We start from the raw sequence: 16,964 nt of genomic DNA, 5'->3' as shown, positions 1-16,964 counted from the left end.
ACAAATAAGACAGGATATTTTCTTGGTTTCATGTTTTATGTGTTGAATGGATAACAAGGTAATTTATACATAATTTGTTTTTGAAGTAATCTCCAAATTGTCTAGATGGGACCAGTAATCAATTATCTATTTCCTAATTCAGATTGTTGTAACTGATATAAACAGCTACCTGGAAAGTTTTGTGCTTGAGCCAAAAAATAAAAATAAATAAAAATAAATAAAATATCGGTAATTTTGTATGTTTCTGCATTGATTGTGTAGCAAGGATGGTTGAATATTTGATCATTCCTTTATTTTAATTCTTTCAGTGTTCTACTGTGTTTAGCTATTCTTGCAAGACCTCATCTTTTCATGAGCAAGAATTGTTTCTCTACATATTAGGAATCTTGTGTCCACCTATTGTAATAACTTACCTTTTTTACAGTAGTTACAAATGTTGACAATGCCTGTGTTATGACCATGTTATGTCATTTTCTGATAAATTAAATGACTGTATAGCACACCTGTTACCACAGGCACCAAAGGATCTCAAGGATAAAACAAGTTAATCCCAGTTCATCCATGTCATGATTTAATAAATTAAAATAATTTCACTGAGCTTTGTTTTTCATTGAACATTGTTTTTTCCCAGTGTGATGTGGGAAGTACTGCACTTAGAGAACAGTTTTTGCATAAAATGACTTGGAAAGGAATTCTTTGGTTGCCCAGTAAAGTATGGCTTCAATAGGAATTATCCAGCTGACAGGGATTCTGTAGATAAAAAACAAACCATACCAAACTAAAACAGCAACAACAAAAATAGCATTTGTTTGTAGGGCAATGCCATTAAAACATTCTATTGCTCTAGTGTGTCAGGAACAAACACACTGGACATTTCTAGAGCAGACTGCTTGGAGTAACAGAAGGCCAGAAACAATTTAAGTTCTAAATAATTTATGACTATTAACCAATTGTCAATCCAGTATTTCCAAAAATATAATTTCCTGCTACATAGCATCACTAATCCACTGACTTGCTACTAATTTCTGCTTTAAAAAATATTTTTAGAAATTTTTTTAAATTTTAGATTGTTTACATTATACTAAATGAAAAATAAATCACATTCATTAAAATTAATATTGATAAATGTCCTTGTTTTCATGAAATGAAAGTGCATAATCAGAGAAAATTAAAGTCGTACAAATTAATTAGCTCACCAAATCAGAAGATGGTGGGGATGCCAAACAGATGCAAATGGTTGAATGAACAGTACATTATCAATTTGTATGGAGGCTGTTCTGCAGTAGGCACAACTGTCTATTTCAGTTCCACAGGGAATAACTGAAAAGTTAAACTAAGTATCAAATTAATGCATTGGGTTTTTTTTTGTTTGTTTTTTAAGAGAAAAAAAATCAGACACCCCACAGAGTGTCTGATATGGCAAAATCAAATTGAGCCTTAACTTTTCAACTTTATTTACTAAAAACTTGAGAAAATAAATGAAAGTGAGAAAATTGTTGATCACTTGTAAGCACATTTTGTTTATAGACTGTAATAAATTTAACAAAATCTCATGAACTTGTGAAATACTTACCTTACATGATTAGTTCACAAAAAAAAAAAAGTTATTGTTATTCAAACTCTGATATGCATGCTGTGTGTTTCCATGTATTTTTTTCCGTTCTCTGATGATCTTATTTTGTAACTAATGAACTCAGTGGGAAATCTGATTACTATAATCAAAATATATCATTCCAAATCGTCTTTCTACCAATACAGGGCAAAAGAGCTTAAAATCCCCATAAACACTCATTCTAACAATGGCTGATATACTTAACAAGATGTAATTTGTCACCAATAACAATATAAACTTTTTTTCACTACATAACCTCATTATAGTATTGTCTTATGCATCTTTTTCCACTTATTTTAAATCCTCAAAAATATTTCTCATGTCCATCATTACACATTATTTGTATAGCACTCATCGCCTCAGGGTTTTGCTACATGATGTATACTCCTTGCTGCTGCCATAATACAAGCAATAAATAATATTTTTAAAATTATTTTCAATTGCTAGGAGTACTTGAGGCAGATATGTCCATGTGTAAGAGTATAACCATATCTGTTTGTGCTAATTTTGGCTGGCATAGAGTTAATTTTCTTCACAGTAGTTCATATGGTGTTATTTTATGGATTTGTGGCCAAAAAAATGTGTTGGTAACACAATGATGTTTTAGTTGTTGCAGGGTAGTGCTTATACAGAATGGACTTCTCTTTCTCATGCTGCCCTGGCAATGAAAAGGCTGCAGGTGGGCGGGATGTTCAGAGTTATACTGTTTGTCTTCCCAATTAACCATTATTAATTAATTAATAATGAGAATTAATATTCCCAGTTAACCATTGGGCATGATGGAGCCCTGCTTTCCTTGAAATGGCTGAACATCTATCTGCCAAAGGGAAGTAGTGAATGATTTCCTTATTTTGCTTTGCTTGCACATGCGAGTTTTGCTCTATTTAGTAAAGTGTCTCTATCTTAACCCATGAGATTTCTTACTTTTACACTTCCAATTTTCTCCCACATCCCAGTGTGGGGCAAGTGACTGAGCAGATGAGTGGTGCCTAGCTCCCTACTAGGATTAGCCCACAACATTGTTTATTGACATGTGACTGAGGTGCAACTGAAAGTGGAGTTCCACTGCACTAGGCACTGCACAAATAAATGAAGTCTGGATGAAGAAATGGGCTGGGTGGAGGTGCCTGTCCCCCCTTCTGTCTCATGGACAAACGGAAATGCTGTGCCAGGCAATGAGAGCAAGTAAAAGCAGGACTGATGGCATCTCTCTCTATCTAAGAATGTAGTGCAACAGCAAAGGAGAATCTTAATCATGACTGGAGTCAGTAGTAGAAACTGCCATATGTGAGCTTCTTTGCTATTAGTTACACCAGGTTGTGACTTTCCCACCTTCCCAGTTGTATTTTATCACATTACCTCTAATATGAGCAATCTTGAAGCACACTTGAAGCTACTGACCCTGTGAGCAAAATTTTATTTTTAAAAACTCTTGCCTAAAAAATACTTTTTATTCTGAATAAAAGTTCATTTTAATACAAAAAAAAAAAAAATGTTAGAGTTATAAGAGCTAGGGAAATCTTAAAAAAGAAATGTCATAACACCTTCTGTGGCCTATTTCTTCTAAGGCAATATTTATTTATTAAAATTTATCCATGAATTCTACTTACTCACTTAAGCTTTGGTGTTTTGATTTGGTGCATCTTTATGGATTTTCAAAACAGAGATGATGAGTCACATTGTTCGGATACTGAATTTAATTTATTTAAAGAACATGTTTTTCACTTAGACATAAATCACAAGGAAAATCTCTGTATTATAACTTGATTACATCTATATATATGTATATTTACATATTCTTTTGTTATTTGATTCCTGTTTCATGGTTGTTACTATTAGTGAAAGTAGGGAAAATTACTTAAGCAATATTTTTTTCTTGGGTAGAAGGTATTTAACTGTGATCAATAGTAGCCCAATAGAGTCAACACAATGTGATTGAGTAGCTGTCTAAGTTGGAATTGTTTGCTACACCATGAAGGAAAACAAAACAAAACAAAACAACAGAGAGGGAGATGTTTATAGCCCTAGCAGGCAAGTGCAAGAGCCCCAGAGCATGAATATATATTACAATAATGTAATCATTTATATGAGAAAAAATGTCCTAGAAAATATATTGTATTTACTTAATCCTGTCACCCTAGGCTTGTAAAGAAAGTGACTTACTGCTAAGTGATTTCTGTTATTCAATGCTGTACTGTAGTTGAGTGGCTGATACTTTAAGACAGACTTTAAAAGACAGCAGGATTAAACTTGTCCCTTCATCCTACATCATGTAAGATAATTAGTCTTTCTGCTTTATTAGGTGCCTAAATCCACTACTTTGACACCTGTGACATCTTTCACAATATATGTTATTTATCACTGTTTCAATAGATGGCTGTCTGGTTCGTGAATATGAAACAAGCTCTTTAAGGTAACTAGATAAAAGAAATTTCAGCTGAAACCTCTGGAGAGAAAATCTCAAGATAAGTGTTCCCCAGGTGCTAGCCTCAGAAGAGGCCCTTTCATGTGCACATATTTAATGCATGCTTCAGCTGTGTGAGGAGATATCAGAAATCTTCGGGGGGGAAACGTAGTTATCGGGGGGAAACTTAGTTACATAAGATGAGGAAAAGGCTGAGGTGCTTAATGCCTTCTTTGCCTCAGTCTTTAGCGGCAAGACTGGTTGTTCTCTGGATACCTGGTACCCTGAGCTGGTGGAAGGGGATGGGGAGCAGGATGTGGCCCTCGCTATCCATGAGGAAATGGTTGGCGACCTGCTACAACACTTGGATGTACGCAAGTCGATGGGGCCGGATGGGATCCACCCGAGGGTACTGAGAGAACTGGCGGAGGAGCTGGCCAAGCCGCTTTCCATCATTTATCGTCAGTCCTGGCTATCAGGGGAGGTCCCAGTCGACTGGCGGCTAGCAAACGTGACGCCCATCTACAAGAAGGGCCAGAGGGTAGACCCGGGGAACTATAGGCCTGTTAGCTTGACCTCAGTGCCAGGGAAGCTCATGGAGCAGATTATCTTGAATGTCATCACGCGGCACTTGCAGGGCAACCAGGCGATCAGGCCCAGTCAGCATGGGTTTATGAAAGGTAGGTCCTGCTTGACGAACCTGATCTCCTTCTATGACCAAGTGACGCGCTTGGTGGATGAGGGGAAGGCTGTGGATGTGGTCTACCTTGACTTCAGTAAGGCTTTTGACACCGTTTCCCACAACATTCTCCTCAAGAAACTGGCTGCTCGTGGCTTGGACTGGTGTACGCTTTGCTGGGTTAAAAACTGTCTGGATGGCCGGGCCCAAAGAGTTGTGGTGAATGGAGCCAAATCCAGTTGGAGGCCGGTTACTAGTGGAGTCCCCCAGGGCTGAGTGCTGGGGCCGGTCCTCTTTAATATCTTTATCGATGACCTGGATGAGGGGATCGAGTGCACCCTCAGTAAGTTTGCAGATGACACCAAGTTAGGTGCGTGTGTCGATCTGCTCGAGGGAAGGAAGCCTCTGCAGGAGGATCTGGATAGGCTGGAGCGATGGGCTGAGGTCAGCTGTATGAAGTTCAATAAGGCCAAGTGCCGGGTCCTGCATCTGGGACGTAACAACCCCAAGCAGCGCTACAGGCTGGGAGATGAGTGGTTGGAAAGCTGCCTGGCAGAGAAGGACCTGGGAATACTGGTTGATAGGCAGCTGAATATGAGCCAGCAGTGTGCTCAGGTGGCCAAGAAGGCCAACAGCATCCTGGCTTGCATAAGAAGCAGTGAGGCCAGCAGGTCTAGGGAGGTGATTGTCCCCTTGTACTCGGCTCTGGTGAGGCCGCACCTCGAGTACTGTGTTCAGTTTTGGGCCCCTCGCTACAAGGACATGGAGGTGCTTGAGAGAGTCCAGAGAAGGGCAACGAAGCTGGTGAGGGGTCTGGAGAGCAAGTCTTATGAGGAGCGGCTGAGGGAGCTGGGGTTGTTTAGCCTGGAGAAGAGGAGGCTCAGGGGAGACCTCATCGCTCTCTATAGGTACCTTAAAGGAGGCTGTAGAGAGGTGGGGGTTGGTCTATTCTCCCACGTGCCTGGTGACAGGACGAGGGGGAATGGGCTAAAGTTGCGCCAGGGGAGGTTTATGTTGGATGTTAGGAAGAATTTCTTTACTGAAGGGGTTGTTAGGCACTGGAATGGACTGCCCAGGGAGGTGGTTGAGTCACCATCCCTGGAGGTCTTTAAAAGACGTTTAGATGTAGCCCTTAGTGATATGGTTTAGTGGAGGACTTGTTAGTGTTAGGGCTGAGGTTGGACTAGATGATCTTGGAGGTCTCTTCCAACCTAGACGATTCTGTGATTCTGTGATTCTGTGAAAAATATAGGTCTGCATGAGCTGAACCTGGACGCAGATGTCCAGGGTGACTATCAATGTTCTGTCTGTTCTGAAATATTTCAGTATATACTTCTGACAGACATGTTCTGCTCTATAATCAAAGGAAAAACAGAATTTAGGGATGAAAGATTTTTTTTTTTTTTTTTCCCAAAAAAAAGTTTTCTATTCTTGGTCTTTCACATCCTTTTGGGAGGTGGCTCTCTAAAGGTAGAGGGTATTCAGGGGTAAACTGTTGAGTATACTTTCACAGTTATGACAGATAGAAATACAAGGGAGTTTGCATAATGATGCCTTTTGAGTTGAGGACCGTTATCATCCTTGGCCTTGTCAGAAGCAATTTCCCAGGCAACCTGATCTAGTGGGTGACATCCCTGTTCATTGCAAGGGAGCTGGAACTAAATGATCTTTAAGTTCTCTTCCAACCAGAGCCAATTCTATGATGTAGTCAGGGATTTTGTACAGCCCAGGATCCATTATCAAAAAGCGACTTTGTTACATTCTAAATTTTGTTATGATCAAAGAGGAAACACCTTATAAATGTTTCTTCTTCATCTAGGATCCACTTGAGGTAATTTTTCTGTTTGCTAACATAATTTTACACCTTGCTTTTATACCTTCATTGGTCTGTAGCTCCACATAAGAGCCAATATTGTCATGGTTTTGACTGCAACAGAGTTAATTTTCTTTTTAGAGGTTCACACAATCCTGTGTTTTGGATTTTTGATGAAAATAAAGGTGATAACACAGTGATGGTTTTGGTTGTTGTAAAGTCTTGCTTACACAGAGCTAAGAACTTATGCTTCTTGTGCTGCCCTGCCAGTGAGGAGGCTGGGGGTGCACCAGGAACTGGGACGGGACACAGGCAGGACAGCTGATCCAAACAGGCCAAAGGGTCAGTCCCATGACATATGGCATCATATTCAGCAATAAAAGCTGGGGTGAAGCAGGAGGGAACGTTCAGAGTGAGGGCATTTGTCTTCCCAAGAAAGCATTACCCGTGATGAGCCCTGCTTTCCTGGGAGTGGCTGAACACCTGTCTAAAAAAAAGTGGCCTAAAAAAGATTACATGGGACTGCAGACTGCTGATGAGTTATATATTTCGCTCATTTCTTCAGGATTTCTTCTTGTAAGAACAAGGTCTCCCCTTTGCCCCTTTGGACTCTGCCTTTTGGTGGGGCAGCCTCTTTATTATTGGGACATGGCCAAAAATTATACTTGTCAGCCCTCAAAAGTTAAATTAGTGCTTGGGTTCCCAAGGTGTTACATATTTGTCAGGAACCCATGTGTACCACTTAGGTCTGAAAACTCTGCCCCTTTGGCGTGACAGTCCTTTGGCTGTCTGTGTTCAAGGCCTGCTCTGATATGGCACAGGTGTGTAACCTTGGAACAGACTGTTCTGAAAACCTGTCTTGTGACTTCTGCACATTGGCACAGAAGCTTCATTTAAGCTCAAGCCCTTGCCCTTTGTTCTTGCTTCAGTAGTACTGTAGGTATGCCTGTGTACCCTGCTTATCCCAACCTTGTCCTGCTGACTTGACTTCCTGGCTTGACCTGTCTTTTTAGCACTGACTTTACAGTTGAGCTGGACTGTTGGCTGACCCTGGTTTCTGTTCTAATTTTCTGTCCTTGTTTTTACTCTGGGACCACAGAGGACTGGAGGACTTCATCCTGCTGAGACAGGTCCCTCATACCTTACTACCACCCTCAGCTCTGCAGCTTGCCTTATTCTGAGGAGCAGCCTGCTTTTGTTGCTCCATAACAGTAGTAGCTGGATGATACTGTTGTTTGTATTTACTGGCTGATTTAAGAACCTAAAGAAACAGATTAGCATTTAAGTATTTCTGTTATCTAAGCCTGTAAACAACTGCTGCGGACACTGTGCCTATTGGTTGACTTCTTTTAAAACTTGGCATGGAGATCTTTGTCATCTCAGACCTTTTTCAATAATTTAGTCTGGTACAAGTTTAGTTATCACTTGTGTTATGTTATAGTTGCCCAGTCAGAATTGGAGCTCTGTGGATGCAAGCCAGGCAGACAGAAACTGCATGGAGAATCTGTAACTGTTGCCTTGATCTCTGAAGTTTGGCTCTAGCCATTGTAACACTTGCAAGTTACACAGCATGGAAATGATGTGACGCTTGGATATCATCACCATGAACTCAACCCAAAGACTATGAAGAATGAAAGGCAGGGAGGTATTATCCACTGCAAGGCAAAAACACCAGCTACAGCAGTGGCAGGTGCAGTAGCCAAGCTCACAGTGAGCTGCATATGTTTTCAGACCTTCCATATGAAGTGTTTTTTGTTGTTGTTGTTGTACTTTTTTTGTTTTTGTTTTTATTTTTTCATTTCCATATTCATGGGTAAATAGTTGATATTTTATAGTATCACTACACATGTACATCATTTTAAATTACCTTTGACCTCATTGTTGATCACTCTGATGCTGGAATAAAACATTTACAATATATATACAAATTACTCTGTATACCACATAACTTTATATCACACAGATATGAGTGTGATGACAGTAAATAGCACAGTACATGTGTTCTGAGAATCTGAATGTGTAATTTTCAGCTTCAGCAAAGAACTTAAAGAATTGCCAAGAGTTGCTGAGAAAACCTGCAAAGTTTGATTTCTGTTACACTGCATTGCAATCATTTATATGGATTTGATGAGCCTTCTGCTCTGTGCATGGGTCTTGCTCAGCTGTCATTTCGTGTACCCTGGTGATGCCTACATTTACAGCTTTTTATTCCACTTCAGTAACTGACGGTGGGATTATGTTCTAGAAGTACTGTGCTACTGCTGAGATTATATTTGCTCAAGGAATTTTGCTTTCTTGACAGGCGCTGTTATTACCTGGAATGAACACTTGTGGTGGTGTATTGGTCACAGGGTGCCCTTCCACACAAATCATGTGACCAGACATAACCTTCCTTCAGATGAGAGATATGCCCTTGTGAAGACCTTGCATAGATTTTCTTATATGGCTCACTGGATTGGTGAATCTGGGTGATAGATTTCCCTCACTGTAGACAGAGAAAGCAAACAAGCATCATCCTTTGCACTTTCCAAAATAAAGGGAAAGATGTTTCTTAAAATTCTGCAAAAGGAGAAGAGTTTGTACAATTCTACTTGTTCTACCCACAGCTTTCCTACACAAATGACAGAGAAAATTTAGTCTCATAAGGATGACAATTGATTTTGACATATTAGTGTATGTTTAGGATGAAATCTTTCAAGATACTGCAGGTCTTTTTCTCTCAGTAGTGGATTCCCGATAATATTTAACAATCCAAAGATCAAGTTCTTGTGAAAAATGTGATAGTCATAAGTATTAATACAACTATAACTGTATTCTTATTTGGAAATAATAATGTAGCATGGAGGAATGAGGAGTTAAGAATAAGTCTCACAATAGATCAAGAACAAAAGAGGAAATTATTCAGGTCCAGCTGTACTGGAAACTTAAAGCACAAGAAAGCAGGTAGGAAAGTAGTGAGTGAATTCCTTCCTCCAGCTTACAAATTTACCTTCTGTCTTCAGCATTTTTTCCAGATATTAGAAAAAAAAAATATGAAGAAAATTTGAGAATAGTATTACTCTGTGTTAGAACAGATTATAAGATATATCAGGAGAGCTGTCAAAATACCACATTTTGTCAGTCATTGAACCTGTGAATTGACTACATGTAGAAATGGGCTGACATTTGCATGCAAGTATAATTATGGAGTTTTGTACACATATTTTATTTAACTCACAGTTGATGTGTCCGTACAACAGAACCTTAAAGAATGAGCTTTGACCTTCTTGTGTGGGAAAGTTCTAAAATTTTTGCATGTATCCTTCTGTAGCACTTCAGAAACAAATGAGCTAACTGGACTGAATGGCACTATCACCTTCTGATATTTTTCTGATCAGTGAACAATAATAATGTTGTAAAGAATGTGTGATACTTCAGACACCGAGAACTATAAAATATTGATTAGGTCTTTATCGGTATAAAATAATGCTCCAGTAAGCCACCACTGGAGGGACTAGTTTTCTTTTCCCCCACAGTTTTTCCCACACTTGGCTTTTAGCAATAGGCTCCATGTGATATACAGCAATTATCTCTGAAAAATTTAAAATTCCCTGAGATCTGGAGTGGAAAGCTAACTTTGCGGAGTCTTTTCACAGTCACAAATATTGTATATGCTTTTCACTGACTTTTACAGAACTATTTCAAAAAAAAAAAAAAAAAAAAAGAATTCAGCAACTTTAAGCTGCAACTTCCGATCCAATTATCATTTTAAATGTTAATTATCATGCATGAAGATGATTATACAATCATAGAATGCTTTGGGTTGGGAGGGACCTTAAAGATATCTAATTTTGATCACTAAATATTTTTTGGGGGAAGATACACTCCTGTATTTCTGACAATAATAGCTTCAGATTAGGGCAAGTCCTAAAATATTGTACCCAAGGAGCTTGACTCTTGTCTCCATTTTTCACATATTGATGGCAAAGCAGTTCCAAATTTAAAATGGGTCTCAAGAGAAGTACAAGTTTTGGAATGCAACTGAAACAGAGTCTATTTTACATCAAGGAAATTGAAATATCACTAGCACACACGGAACATTTCTCCTAGGTATAATCATCTGTTCTGCATGTCAGCCTGGTCCCTACAATGACTGAAAATTGTCCCATTTATCACTTGGTGTATTATTTAGGATCTTGGAATCAAATAAAAGTAAATTTTTTACTCTTCCCTTGATTTCTCAGTAAAGTAATTGAAGTGTTATATTAATAAATCAATCAATCAATAAATAAACAAATCACACAGATAATTGGTTCTTAGTGGACTTCATTAATTCCTTAAAGAAAAAGTTCTAGAAATTGAATCTGTATATGTGAAACTGGAAATCCATTTTTATCACACAGAAGTAATTGGTCATTCTCACTTGTGTAGCCAGGCTGGTACTGGATTAGGACCAAGAGAAGGCAGGGACAAAGCCAAAGTGCTTTCAGCACCAAGAGTCACACATTTACAAATAAACTTCTCTGGCCTTTTAAAAGCTTAGCCAATTTGCACCATGGGTACAGTGAATCAATCAAGTAGTAGGAAGTCCTGAAAGCAGAAGATGTCTGGCTGTAACTCATTCTCAAGAAAAATCCTCACAATTCCGTTCAACTGCATTCTGCCTTGTTTGAATTCTGAATATGCTAGAGATTGTCAGACCTAAACTATCATCATCTCCCAGATTGATAATATATGCTTTTTTATATATGGGACTATTGTAATGAGGTAATATATATTGTGACTCTAAAAGGCGCATTATTTCCCACTCATAAAATGACTATAGACTATTTTTAGATGGGGAGGAAGAGAAATGAATTTATAATGACATCAGAAAACAGAAATTAATGCACATATATAAAATCTGGTTAGAATTTAGATAATAAATTTAAATTTGGATGAAAATTAGTAATTAATTTTATTCATAAGCAAAGTAGTTTTTCGTTTTGCAATCTGCTGGCTGAATAACTAGTTCTAGTATGTCCATTAATCTGAAATTCAAACAAATCAGTAATTTTGTAGAGTAATGTTTGAATAAGAGAAAATAAGCATACAAAACATTTTTAAATGTAGTACCTCTTTCCAGAAAATATTCATCTGATGTGTTTGAGGCTTTTAATGTCAAAAAAATTCAGATTCAGACAACCTCAGTGTAAACTCTTAGGCAAGAAAGATGGCAGAATCCTATTTATCATATATATATATATATTTATATATTTATATATAAACAAGTGGATATTAAAAAACAGGAAAAATAATTGTATCTGAACATTTCAGATATGACCAAGAGCAGCTCAGCTATTGCAGAAAATCAGACTGGATTTTTAATTGTCCTAATGCTTCAAAAAAAGAATGGTTGGACCAGATGATCTTGGAGGTCTTTTCCAACCTTAATGATTCTATGATTCTTAGCATTAATTATATAAGTTTACCTATAATCTGCTTTCTGTGGTGTATGAAGCAATGAATATGCCAAGGATTTGAGAAACTCTGCAGTGCTAAATTGGAGATGGATTCAGTCTTTTTGGAGATACAGGGCTGTACTGTTTTGGTTTGGTTTGGTTTCATTTTGCTTTGTTTTTAAATCAAGTGGGGTGGATTTCTACTAAGCTTGTAATTGAATTTACAATAAATAGGGAAATAGTCAGCTTTAATAAATTTCTGCATTCCTTATAGAGACAATGGAGAGAGGTAAGTTAAAAAAGTTGGATATCCTCTGGAAACTGTCATAAATACCAGTCTTATCCATTGAGTATATATAGAGTGAACTACAAAGAACAGTTCAAGTACTGCTAGACATGTATTAAAATCATTGTACCTTTATAGGTAGTGAATAGAATGGATTAAAATTTACATTGTGCTTGAAATTCAGAAGGGCGTTTTATATTTGGCTTTGCTACACATGGTTTATCTGGTGATTTTCTTCTTTTAACAGAAGAACACAGTTCCCAGTTTTTGACTGCAGTGTTGATTAAAGTGTTTCAGATGAAGTTTAAATAGTTCCACAATTTCTGATTGCAATATTTAATAGTAATTTCAATGTCTTTTCCCCTGCTTTTAATAAACATATAAGTTTTTCTACAGCTGACTTATTGATTTAAAGATTCCATTTTCTGTGTCTAAACATTCAGAGTAATGATTTTCTTTCTGGATGTATGTTTGAAAAATTATTAAACTTTCATGCTAAGTATTTCAAATTGAATAGCTGCAGCATATCTGTAACTGGGTCTAGAAACTTGATCTGAAATGTGCTTTTTGAAGTCCTCCTGAAAACCTGCCTTCATCTGACTGTGCTCCAAAGCTTTTAAAATTGACTTTTTTTTTTTTTTAATTTTATTTTCCTCAGCAGAACTTCTCAGGGTTTTGCTTCACTTTATAAGCATGTCAAGGCTTTTTGTGAACTTTCATATTCCCCAAAGATCTTTAAATGCCACTACCTATTCTAGCATCACACAGATCCTTCAGAAATGCCTGTCTGACCAAGAATGGGCCAACAGAGACAGTGACCAAATATGGAAGCTGGATGCTGAGTTAAAAGCAACCATAGGAGTTCCCACCTGAGTTAAAACTAAAAACGTGACAGTAAGAGACGAGATCTGGCTGTGGCTCCCTGTGTCAAGTCTTTCACTGGATACTACCGTACTTGTACATGTCAATTTTACCTTGGTGTACTCCTAAGAAAAGCAAGTTCCCATGAACTTATCTTGAGGAATATGATTTTTTTTTTTTTTTCCTTTTACAGAGAGAAGCAGACTCCTCAAGGAGTTTCAGGCTGGCAGGCTGTTGGAAGGAGGTGAGCAATGGTGCAATTTACCTTTCTAGATTTTTTTTTTCTCTCTGCTTGTTCCCCTTTTTGCACTTGAAAAGGCTGTGTTAATTTATGTGTGATACCTCTGGGATATTTGTATATAAAGGATTTCCCAGATACATGCTCAGACAATCTGCATATATACAATCTGCTTATATAAAGCCAAGAAATGGTTGCTATAATAGTTATTGAAATCTGGAGAGTCATTGTTAGTGCAGACTGAATTGTTATTGAAAGAAAAAAAAAAGAATAATAACACAGTACAAATTGTTATATATATAGTTTGTTTCTACCTCTTCCATGGCGTTATGCTCACCCTGCTCCTCTGAGTTCTAAGATTAGTGGTTTCATTCTGGTCATGGTGCGAATGGAGTATCACAGTCAGTTGTCAGCTCCTAAAGACCTTCAACACCAGGAGTAATATATCGAGTGTCGGTAGTTTCGGTAGTTTCTAATTCCTTACCCTAGGATCCACTGGAGGTCTTTTTTTTTTTTTTTTTTTTCTGTGAATATGCTAATACACTTTTACACCTTTGCTTTTCCTTCATTGGTTTGTAGTTCCACATTGCATCCAAATTTACTATGTGTGATGGCTTTCCTGTATGTTGGATACTACTTCACTGTTCTGCTTGTTTCCCCTAAAATGAATGTTATCGGACTTTCAGTCTGACTTCATATCAATCAGGTCACACAACTCAGTTTCATTTCTGTTGTTTATGTTCGAAGTTACTTGCAATTACTTCCATTTTGGAAGAACCATGCACATTCACTAGCATGGAATATACAGTGTATTAGCATAAAAGTGTTTGCTGGCTTTTGGCTCTCTGAGGAAATCTGTTTCAGTGTTGCTTTCAATGTCAAAGCCATTGTAGCAATACTTAATGACAAACACTTATTTTAAGCCTGGATGATACAAAATGGCTGTCAGGAATCTACTGACCCACTTACATCCTTTCATTGGATGAAAATGGAGTACTGTTCTATGAAGAAGAAAAACTTCTACTTTATTATTCTGTTTCCTGTGTTTTCCCATGCCCACAAGTTTTTGTATATATTTCAATTTGTATTTACAGGTTTAAATATTTTAGAAATTACTTTTAACCTCTTCTGTTTAAAATCTTTTCCCCCCCAAATAACATACTTTATTTCCACTGAAATTTCCAAAATTATTAAATTAAAATTGTGTAAGAGCATGACTTTTTACATGTTTTTTTACTTATAGGACAGCTTTTGTTTGTTTGTTTGTTTTTTTGTTTAATATTACTCTTCTTGGAAATATAAATATGAAATTTCTCTCTCTCTCTTTTAAAAAATATTCTTATTCTTAATAAAAACTGAGATCTTCTACTTACTAAGGAAGTAAGCGTTTACAGGATATTGGTTCATTTGTGTAAAAACAGAATTCAAAATATCTGAAGAAAAGACAATGCCATACTGGGTACTGGAAATGTTGCAGCCAAGTACCCTCTGGGCAAGCAATTTTGACGTGTTAGAAGGAAAAGAAAAAAAAAAAAGGTGACATGTTTGAAGTTCCCTTTTCCTCAGAGCTCCAGCTACTGTTTTATCACTTTAATCTCCCTGATGTGAGAAAGTCAGGTTTGGAAGCAGCTCCACCTGTACAGCTGCATGCAAAAGAGCTCCCCATGGAAGCACTGAATACAAAACTTTGTCAACACACAGTTTATCAACAGAAAACCTGCAAGTATCCACTCTCACTTAAACAAAATAAAATTCTTGTTCATTTTACTCTTCCTTTCTTTTTTTTAATTTTTTTTTTAATTTCAACATCTCTGTGCATTCCCATGAAAATATACTAAGTTCCAATAAATATGTTAAAAATTATTTTAAAGTGTGTTATAGGTTCCTTCTGAAAAATTAGGAGGGAAATACATATATTCCAAGGAAATCATCATCTGAGGATAAATAAAAGGAAAGATGTGGTGTGAAAAAGAGACAGAGAGAGAGCAAGAACAGGAAATTCCCAGAGGAAAAAGAGTAATAGAAAAAGAGAATGATAGCTGAAAGTACACAGAAATTTAAAGTATTATAGAAAGTCAGTAATGTGTTGAAAAAGCTCATGCATTATTACAGCAAAAAAAAGAAATATCTCAAAAACATTGAACTCTGTATATTTTCATTTTGAAAATTCAAATCTTTATAAAATAAATAAATAAAAAATCATAATAATGCATTGCACATCTCCCATAAGCATTAGCTATAAAAAGCCTGGAAGGAAAAAAAAAAAAAAAAAAATCTGGCACCAATACGTAGTCAGAATTGACAGAAAATGAACAAGTTAAAACATAGCCTGTAGATTGAAGAAAGTGATTATCCTTCTTTAGTCAGCACTTATCAGACCACATCTGGTATACAGTCTGGGGCTCTCATTGTAGAAAATGCTTCAGTAAGGTGTAGTGAGTTCTCTGAAGGGCCACCAAGCTGGTCATTGCTGGAGCACTTGTCCTTGTGAGGAGAGGCTGATGGAGCTGGGCTTGATGCTATCCCTGGAGAAGGGCTAGCACTGGGGTGGTGAGGACAAGTGAAAGATGGGACCTGACAGGGAGTGGAAGATGAATTTTTCCTCACAATGACAAACAAGCATTGAAACAGACTACCTAGGGAGGCTGTGTAGTCTTGGAGTATTTCCAGACCCAAGTGCATAAAGCCCTGAGCAACTGCAGCTGATCTTGCTGGACTAGAGAACTCCAGAGGTCCCTTACAGGCAGAATTATCCTACCTCTTCTATCTTTAACTGATGCATAACTTAAAAGTAACACTGTGAAACACCAAACTTTTTTTTTTCTATGTCCAACATAACCTTGTGGTTTTTTGTTACACATCCAGAACTTTTCCATTTTCATATGTCTTAATTGGCATGAAGTCAGCATCATCATTTCCATAGCTGAGATATTCTCTTTTATGAAGCAAGAAATCTCTGGCTTCCAGCAGTCTGCTTCAATGAGCAACTAAAAGGCAAAAAGGTATAGTAATAAATCATGACTTTCAACATCTTCTCCACCATATTTCTTAAAAATACATAAAAGATAGGGCTAAAGGCCTCACCATTAGAATACCGCCTCATTCTCAGTGTATCTCCTCCACTGTACGTATTAATTTAGGCTATATGTTGTAAATATTTATCTTATTTTTTGTAATTTTTATGAGATAGAATAATATATACTGTTGATCTTCTGTAAAACAATAATTCATGAAGATAGATACCATTTTAAAATGATGCAACACTGAAGGTCAGAAAATATATAGCAATGTAAACTATCTTTTTTTTGTTTGCAATAGTAGAGATTTTATTTTTTTTTTAGATTCATAAAATAAACAGAATGAAAATTTCTTTTATTCTCCACAGAACGCCATAATTACTTAACTTCTTCAAGCATTTTTCAAGTGATGTTAGCCTTTTGAGATAAAAATCGATAGAAAAGCAAAGGAGTTGCTAAATTAGAAGTTTAAAAAAAATGTCTGTAAAAAACATTAAGCTGTTATAAATAAAACGGTGTATTGAGTGGGTAATATTACAAATGTTAGAAGTTGTCATCTTAAAAAATAAAAAGACTAACTGAAAATCTAAGAAAAAGAGTTCTATAGGAAATTTGAAAAAAATCTGTCATGTAA

At 36.9% G+C, this 16,964-nt stretch overlaps 1 long non-coding RNA gene across 1 annotated transcript in view; it reads left to right on the top strand.

The window, feature by feature from the left end:
- The window catches only part of LOC308188715, a 39,302-nt gene extending 28,447 nt beyond the window's left edge, over positions 1-10,855 (top strand). Inside the window, exon 3 of the long non-coding RNA XR_013945713.1 lies at positions 8,811-10,855. This is a non-coding gene — a long non-coding RNA (uncharacterized lncRNA). The remainder of the gene's footprint in view (positions 1-8,810) is intronic.
- The last annotated feature ends 6,109 nt before the right edge of the window (positions 10,856-16,964 follow it).

Source organism: Anser brachyrhynchus (genome assembly GCF_964034855.1).
Source record: "Anser brachyrhynchus genome assembly, chromosome: 2".
Lineage (NCBI taxonomy): Eukaryota > Metazoa > Chordata > Aves > Anseriformes > Anatidae > Anser > Anser brachyrhynchus.
The sequence above is the reverse complement of the archived record's forward strand: the minus strand, read 5'-3'. Positions and strand labels throughout refer to the sequence as shown.